Here is an 8,900-nt window from a genome sequence, read left to right on the forward strand (position 1 = left end):
AGTAGCTATAATCCTATTGGCTGATTTTAAAATTTCAGCCAATAGGAATGCAAGATACCCCAAATTGATTGCGGTACCTTGCATTCATTTTTCAGTTTACGATGGACATCGGATGAAGAGGAGCCTCCACGCCGCCGAGCAACGCCACCACAGAGGACCGCCGCCTTTGAGGAGAATTTTTAATAATTTATATTAATTATTTTTAATATTTTATATGCAATATTTCATTAACGCACCTTAAAATACTAAGTTCTCATGTGCACTAACCTGACCGCGTTAAGATCTAAATTGAGAAATGCTGTGCGCAAAACACATATTTTAATTTCATATTTTCTTAACGTGGAATAATGTACTTTTTATTATTAAATATTTATTTCTATTCTAAATATATCTGATACTGTTAATGTAAAATACATATCTATATCTATAGGAATAGATATGCAGGTATAGGTATATACACACATATATATATATATAAAAATATGTATTTAAGAATAAAAAGGACATTATCCTGTAAGTGGAATGTTAAATATGTACAGTAAATATACAGTAAAACACATAAATATATATGTGCACACATCTATACGTATATATATATATATATATATATATATATATATATGTGTAAAATAGCAAAGAAGGCAGGCACTCTCATATTCCAGTCAGCAACCAGGGTGTCCAGCTTGTAAGTAAAATATCCGACAATAATCCCAACAATAATCATAGATGGGAATGTTTTATTCAAAACATTCTTGTAACGTTTCGGGGTTGTTAACCCCTTCCTCATTGTAAAGTGAGTATAACAAATACAATATATAGCATACACAATCAAATATGTAAATTAAAAAACAATCAAACATACCCCTCTGAACGTTAGTGAACCACAACAGTTTGAAGCAAGCACTTCTGGTATCATCTCCCATGCTATCTCTATGTGATCACCATGGTGACGTGAATAAACAAAATGTAAAACTCTAAAAATAAACAATAAAGTGTCTCAATCTAATATAGTATAATATGACAAAGTGTGTATTGGCAAACTTGTGTCCATTTACATAGTGCAACAAAATAATGGCTAGATTACGAGTTTTGAGTTATGAGGGGTGCGGTGCTAACTTGCACATTATTGTCACCGCTCACTTACCTACAACGCTGGTATTACAGGTTTTCATAAACCAGGCGTTAACAGGGAAGAAGTGAGAATAGAGCAAAATTGAGCTCCATACCGCACTCCAATACCAGCGCTGCTTAAGTTAGCGGTGAGCTGGTTTTTACGTGCTAGTGCACGATTTCCCCGGCTGAATAGGGAGAGCCGGCTGAAAAAAAGTCTAACACCTGCAATAAAGCAGCGTAAAGCTCAGTAACACAGCCCCATTGATTCCTATGGGGAAACAAAATGTATGTTTACACCTAACACCCTAACATAAACCCTGAGTCTAAACCCCTCTAATCTTACACTTATTAACCCCTAATCTGCCAACCCCGACATCGCCGATACCTACTTTATACTTATTAACCCCTAATCTGCCACTCCGGACATCAACGTCTTCTTGCTGAATGAATGTTCCTTTAAATGACGTCATCCAAGATGGCATCCCTTGAATTCCGATTGGCTGATAGATTTCATTCAGCCAATTGGAATTAAAGGTGAAAAAATCCTATTGACTGATGCAATCAGCCAATAGGATTGAGCTCACATTCTTTTAGCCGATTGGCACAGCCAATAGAATGCGAGCTCAATCCTATTGGCTAATTGGATCAGCCAATAGGATTTTTTCACATTTAATTCTGATTAGCTGATAGAATTCTATCAGCCAATCAGAATTCAAGGGACACCATCTTGGATGACATCATTTAAAGGAACATTCATTCAGCAAGAAGACATCTTGAAGATGGAGCCGCTCCGCGCCAGATGAATGAAGATAGAAGATGCCGTCTGGATGAAGACTTCTGCAGGCTTGGATGAAGACTTCAGACACTTGGATGAAGACTTCTGCAGGCTTCGATGAGGACTTCTGCTGCTTCGTTGATGATGGATGTCCGGTCTTCAAAACTGTCAGTGGATCTTCGCGTGTTAGTGTTAGGCTTTTTTAAGGGTTTATTGGGTGGGTTTTATTTTTCGATTAGGGGTTTGGGCAATTGAAAAAGAGCTGAATGCCCCTTTAAGGGCAATGCCCATCCAAATGCCCTTTTCAGGGCAATGGGGAGCTTAGGTTTTTTTAGATTAGGTTTTTATTTGGGGGGTTGGTTGTGTGGGTGGTGGGTTTTACTGTTGGGGGGTGTTTGTATTTTTTTTTACAGGTTAAAGAGCTGATTTCTTTGGGGCAATGCCCTGCAAAAGGCCATTTAAGGGCTATTGGTAGTTTAGTTTAGGCTAGGGTTTTTTTTTTTATTTGGGGGGGGGCTTTTTTATTTTGATAGGGCTATTAGATTAGGTGTAATTAGTTTAAATATCTGATAATGTCTTTTTTATTTTGTGTAATTTAGTGCGTTTTTTTTTTTGTAATTTAGGTAATTGTATTTAATATAGGTAATTTATTTAATTGTATTGTAAGGTTAGGTGTTAGTGTAAGACAGGTTAGGTTTTATTTTACAGGTAAATTTGTATTTATTTTAGCTAGGTAGTTAGTAAATAGTTAATAACTATTTAGTAACTAGTCTACCTAGTTAAAATAAATACAAACTTGCCTGTGAAATAAAAATAAAACCTAAGATAGTTACAATGTAACTATTAGTTATATTGTAGCTATCTTAGGGTTTATTTTACAGGTAAGTATTTAATTTTAAATAGGAATGATTTAGTTATTAATAGTAGGTTTTATTTAGATTTCTTTTAATTATATTTAAGCTGGGGGTGTTAGGGTTAGACTTAGGTTTAGGGGTTAATAAATTTAGTATAGTGGCAGTGATGTTGGGGGCGGCAGATTAGGGGTTAATAAATGTAGGTAGGTGATGGCGATGTTAGGAGTGGCAGATTAGAGGTAAATAATATTTAACTAGTATTTGCAAGGCGGGAGTGCAACGATTTAGGGGTTAATATGTTTATTATAGTGGCGGCGATGTCCGGAGCAGCAGATTAGGAGTTAATCATTTTATTTTAGTGTTTGCGATGCTGGAAACACTGTTGCGCCGCTCCCCACCACCGCCACCACTATAATAAACCTATTAAGCCCTAAACCGCAAGCCCCCACAACGAAATATACTAAATTAAACTATTAACCCCTAAACTGAAAGCCCCCCACATCGCAATTAACTAATTTAAACTAGTAACTCCTAAACCTAACGCCCGCTAACTTTATATTAAGATTACAATTTCCCTATCTTAAATTAAATTTTCCTATCAAATAAAAAAAAACAAGTTTAAACTAACAATTAAACTAATATAACTATTAAACTAAAATTAAACTAACAACCAATTAAAGAAAGTAAAATACACATTAAAAAAACCTAACACTAAAAAATAACAAACACAAAATTATGAAAAATAACAAACAAAATTATCAAAAATAAAAAAGCATTACACCTAATCTTATAGCCCTATAAAAATAAAAATGCCCACCCAAAATAAAAAACCCTAGCCTACAATAAACTACCAATAGCCCTTAAAAGGGCCTTTTGTAGGGCATTGCCCTAAGTTAAACAGCTCTTTTACCTGTAAAAAAAACCCCACAAAGACCCCACAACAGTAAAACCCACCACCCAACCAACCCCCCAGAAATAAAAAAACTAACTCTAACAAAAACCTAAGCTACCCATTGCCCTGAAAAGGGCATTTGTATGGACATTGCTCTTTTGCATTGCCCTGAAAAGGGCATTTAGCTCATTTAAGAAAAGCCAAAACCCTAAACTAAAAAAAAAAAAACACCCAAAATTTTTTAAAAAACACTAACCCCCAAAGATCCACTTACAGTTCCTGAAGTCAGGACTTTCAGGCGACGAGAAGTCTTCATCCAAGCGGCTCCATCTTCATCCATCATGGGACTGGCATATTCTTCATCCCTGCGGAGGCGAAGCAGCGATGCGCGGAGGCGAAGGTCTACGGTGGAGGTCCAGGCGAAGGTTCTAGCGGAGGTCCAAGGCGGAGGTCCAGGTGGAGGTCCAAGATGGAGGTCTATAGATCTGACGTGGAGTTCCTCTTCATGTGATCGTCCGCCGCACACTGTGGATTGAAATGCAAGGTACCCATTTTATACTGGGGGTACCATTGCATTCCGATTTGCTGAAAATTTTGAATCAGCCCATAGGAATTAGGGCTGCTAAAATACTAATGACTATTGTTCAAATCAGCTAATAGGATTTAAGCAGCTCTTATTCTATTGGCTGATTCAAATCAAATGTTTCAAGTAAGGCAGTTGTATATACATCAAACAAGAAATAAACCATAGAGTAAACACTGTCAGGGCTTTTTCCCTGTTTTGTTTGCCATGTGCTGCTGGCAGCCATTTTACTCACCTCTCTTGCTGACCATGGTGCATTGTGGGGGATGCTGCTCATTTCCCCCACTTCCTTTTATGGCCAGACTGGTTTGCAGTCTCAGAATTGTGATGTCATCACTTATTATTTAAAGGGCCTCTGTTCAGTATGCTTTGCCTTTGCAATGTCTCAGACCTGTTTGTGAGAGTTCCTATGTATTACCTGGCTGTCTGACGTCCTTCCTGGTTCCTGATCCCTGGCTTGTTCCTGACTCTGCTGTTTCCTTGTTCCTGATTCCGGCTCTTCTGACTATTTGCTTTGGCTCCTGACTCGGCTCGTCTGACTACCAGCTCTGGTTTTGTCTCCTGGCTTGTTATTTGACTTGTGGACTTTTTATTATTTTCTTTTTATTAATAAAGGTGTGATTATTTTTGCACTTCTCGTCTCAGTCTGATTCCTGGCACCCTGACAAACACATAGTATGGTCAAGGCAATCCACCCTTAATTTAGATGTGTGTATCGGCCAGCTTTGGGTTAAGTGAGATTACAAGTGTAAATAATACTACATATAACTTAGATAGGGAGGCTGCAAAGTCAAATCCCAGAGAGAAATCAGAGATAATGGCCTTGAAGCAAATAAATTAAATCTATCTATGAAGATAGTTGGAACCCTATGATAGGATGTTGCATTTCATTTTAATACTGGTGGTTAAAGGAAACAGTTCCATTTAAACATCATGTTTAGTCCTTTGGGGTTAGAGTGTCCACTTTGTGGATCCATCTGGTTTCTAATTGAAATAAATTTCTTATCCCGGCCCCTACCTTGTTTGAGAGGCAGAATATGGTAAATGATCATGGTTTTTAATTTAGACACAGTAGGTCCCATTTCAGCAAAATGTCTTGTGACCGGTTGGTCAGAGGATCCCTTGTCAATGGCTTCTCTTATGGCAGAGCAATGGTTAGCCATTCTTATCCTCAGGGTGTCACTTGTCTTATCTACATAATAAAGTCCACATATAGAGATGATGATGTAGATTATATGTGTGGTGGTGCAGGTGACGTGATGTTTAATCACAAACTTTTTATTTGTGTGTGGATGGTGGAATATTTTTCCAGGGATCAGGCTGCAACTCACACAGCGATGGCAGCCTGTTTTTTTAGATGGTAACCAGGTTATTTGGGTTCCCTTAACATCTATGTAATTTCTCATCAACTGGTCTTTTAAGTTTATGCCCCTGCGAAAACCCACTAGTGGTGTTTCAAAGTCCCCAAATGGTAAACTTAGATCAGATTTCATAATGTACCAATTTGTGTAGAATAGAATTAACTAATTTCTTGTCTGGATTATATATGGTAGTGAAAGTGAGATGTTTCTGGTCTGCTTTAGCAGATTTCGGCTTGGCATCTAATGATTTTTTTTTAGATTCCATTAGAATCTTAGCACCATAGCCTCTCTGTACAAATCTCTGTTCCATTTGCTTAATTTGTGCTTATTTGTTGTCTTCAAGTATGTTGTTACGTATCACTCTGTCAAATTGTGCTTTTGGAATCGCACATAAGAGAGCTGGAGGGTGACAACTCTTGCCGTGAAGGATTGAATTCCTATCTGTTTTCTTTCTGTACAACATTGTTCCCAACATTTGTTCAAATTTTAAAATCCTGATATCCAGGAAATCGATCTGTTCTTTACTGTGTTGGATCATAAATTTTAGGGGACTAGGTAAATCATTGAGTTTAATCCATTAAATTGTTATTATACTAAAATTCTGCTACAAAAAGGTTTGCATAACATGGTTCTACGTTTGAGCCCATGGCTTTCCCTGCTATTTGTAAGTAGTAATTGTTTTCAAATTTGAAATAATTTAGTTTCAAGCATAGGTGTAAAAGTTCACAGATAACATCAGGTGGCGGTCCAACATAAAGATATTTTAATAACTGTGCCTGTACAGCAGCTAATCCTTCCTGATGTGGTATACAGGTGTATAGACTATTTACATCTAAAGTAACAAGGATGTCATATTGAGTGATAAGTTGTAAGGTGTTAAGTTTGGAGATTAAATATTAAAATTACTAAGTAACGGATGTAAAAACAAAAAGTAACCTAAATTGAACTACATATAAAATAAACTGAATATACCAGCTAGCTAACTAGCTAATGTGTCTAATGAATAAATGTATGTGGAGGGCATTAACATTATGATGTGCGTTGTACAACTATGTCTAAAAAGTTTAGTGCTAATATATAACGCCACCCCAAAAATAAGTACCAGAAATATGGCGAAACAATGTGCACTAATAAATTGGAGTGTGAGAATTCTATAGTGTATAAAATGTGATCTGTGAAGTAAGTGTAGATAAAAAGGTACATTATATCTAAAATGTACCACAATAAACAGGTGATAACTATAATTAATAAAATATGTAGTACCAACATAATGCACGAGAAATAAGAACTAACTGATAAATATGGGGAAATATGAGCAACTATGGCAAGTGATACATATAACGAAATACAGCCAAAAGTATATCACAAAACTACTGATATGTAGTATATATTGGATGTGTACTCTATAATAGAATGGTGTGCAAAAACGGGATAATATAATAAGGCAATATGCCGTGACGAGTCTACAAAGTTGTGAGGGGTTGCCTGCACAACAAGGACAATCTAAATAAATAATTAACCATATTGTGTCAGGGATAATAATATATAATCAAATGCCCAAATATGGTTTCTAAACTAATGTTGTCATAAGGGTGGCTAGTGAACTGATAAACAAATGCCCAAAATGTTTTGCTACAAGTGGGAGGGAGGGGTAGTGATAATGTGAACTGTGATAAGTGTGATGGGATATATGCATAAAGAAGTAGCCTACTGCACCCGGTGTTCCCAGGCGGTCTCCCATCCTGGTACTGACCGGGCCTGACCCTGCTTAACTTCTGAGATCAGACTGCATAGGGTGCATTCAGAGTAGTGTGGTGGCAGGCAACCGCTGCCGCAGAAAACCAGCCTGCCTCCACTGGCACAATTGGGTGCTTCTACATCATGTGAGTACCCTGTATCTTCCTTGTGCTTATACCTAGTGGGTGATTAATTCACACATACGGCGCCTCTCTCTCCCCTTTCCTTGTTATTTACAGATATGCTGACCCTTTGTGGTGAAGTTAGAGTGCTGCCTTGTCTTCATGGATTAACCATTCAACATCTATTCCACTCAAGAATTATATCATATTACAAGGATTCCCCATGGGACTGGGTGACTATATTGCTACACCAGCCGTTTGATCTTTTGTTAAGAGACAGTGGTCCTGTAAGAAGATTTATGAACCTATATTGATATATTATTTTTTTCTTCACACATTATATATATAGTTATCCTATATATTTAAATTTTAAATGAGAGTCTGCATATCCATTTAAGATATTGTAGCATTTTTATATAGCGCCTCCTAGAGGGTGTCCTGACCCGGTGTTTGTTTGTTGAATTTTGGTAGTGTATATAGAATGGGCACAATAGGGAAATCCACAGTTAAAAAGGCTCTCAATTCTTTGCTGATGTATTCCAGCTCATAAAATAGCCTGATAGTTTCATCTATCTGAGATTTGAATAATCAAGTAGGGTTGTATTGAAGCCTTTTGTATGTTGAGATGTCACTTAGTTGTCTGTTGATTTCCTGTTGGTATTGGATGTAGTTCAGTAGCACTATGGTGCCTCCCTTGTCTGCTTCCCATATTACAATTCTAGCATTGTTTTGTAGTGATTCCAAAGCTTGTTTTTCCAATTTGGTAAGATTATGGAATATTAGGATCCTCTTGTAGATCTTTGGTAATCAAACGTATGAAAGTCTTGATACTATGGTTGTTGGAAACCAGATCAAAGATGCTTTTAGATTTAAGAGGGCTGTGTCCTTGATCAGTTTGATTCATAAAGAATACTTTTTATTTCAAAGTTCTATGAAATTTGTTAATGTCAATCAAAAGGTCAAATTCACTAGATTTCATGGTCGGTACAAAGGTTAAGCCTTTATTTAGAAGTTTCTCTTCAAATGGGGAAAGTTGATAGGAGCTTAAATTTATCACTATATTGCTATTTATCTCCTTCTTGGGGGTCTGTGTCATGTGCCTCCCCCTCTGTATGTCTGGCATTCCCCTCTTTGCAAGTTTTTTGACCTAGTAGTAATACCTTGTGTGAAGTTTCCTGTGCTTGGATCAGTCCTCAAGATAAGTGGTATAGGGGCTCTGTTAGAGGTGTCAGGGTCAGAACTGTCCCCTGATGTGTCTACTGTTTGTAACGTAGTAGGTTTTGGTCTCGCTCTGAAACATCTAGGTCTGAACTGTCTCTCCTGTGGTCCTAGTAACCATTTATATGTTCTTTTGTCTCTGTAATCATTAGTGATTACATAAAATTTGTGTTGTTTGAAAGCAATAAGTTCAGATCTATAATTAGATACTTGTGTTTTTAACTTATCTAACCAGTTTTCCATGG

At 37.0% G+C, this 8,900-nt stretch overlaps 1 pseudogene; it reads right to left on the bottom strand.

Annotated features, from left to right (window-relative positions):
• Positions 1-7,282: 7,282 nt before the first annotated feature.
• LOC128651065 (uncharacterized) lies at positions 7,283-7,401 on the bottom strand (annotated as a pseudogene).
• Between the last annotated feature and the right edge of the window lie 1,499 nt (positions 7,402-8,900).

The sequence above is a fragment of the Bombina bombina genome, chromosome 2 (genome assembly GCF_027579735.1).
Source record: "Bombina bombina isolate aBomBom1 chromosome 2, aBomBom1.pri, whole genome shotgun sequence".
NCBI classification, from domain to species: Eukaryota; Metazoa; Chordata; class Amphibia; order Anura; family Bombinatoridae; genus Bombina; species Bombina bombina.